Genomic DNA, 614 nt, shown 5'->3' on the forward strand with positions numbered 1-614 from the left:
TCCCAGCACTTTGGGCAGTGGAGGCAGGCGGATCACATGAGGCCAGGAGTTCAAAACCAGCCTGGCCAACATGGTGAAACCCCATCTCTACTATAATAAAAATACAAAAATTAGCCGGGCATAGTGGTGTGCTTCTGTAATTCCAGCTACTCATGAGGCTGAGACAGGAGAATCACTTGAATCCGGGAGGTGGATGTTGCAGTGAGCTGAGATCGCACCGCTGCACTCCAGCCTGGGTAACAGAGCAAGACCTTGTCTCAAAAGAAAAAAATATAAAACAAAAAGAAAATCTCTTTACATTTGTGCAAAAGCTCTATACTCTGAGATTTGACTTCTTTTAAAGAAGGGATTTGGAGTTTACCAAATACCCAATAATAATGTAATTAGTCCTGGAAAAAAAAAAAAGTTGCGGGTAGGGGCAGTGCAGGCTGGGCACAGTGGCTCACACCTGTAATCCCAGCACTTTGGGAAGCCAAGACAGGTGGATCACGAGATCAGGGGTTCAAGACCAGCCTGGCCAAGATGGTGAAACCCCATCTCTACTAAAAATACAAAAAATTAGCCAGGCGTGGTGACAGGCGCCTGTAATCCCAGCTACTCGGAAGGCTGAGGCA

The sequence above is a fragment of the Mandrillus leucophaeus genome, unplaced genomic scaffold (genome assembly GCF_000951045.1).
Source record: "Mandrillus leucophaeus isolate KB7577 unplaced genomic scaffold, Mleu.le_1.0 Scaffold367, whole genome shotgun sequence".
NCBI lineage: Eukaryota > Metazoa > Chordata > Mammalia > Primates > Cercopithecidae > Mandrillus > Mandrillus leucophaeus.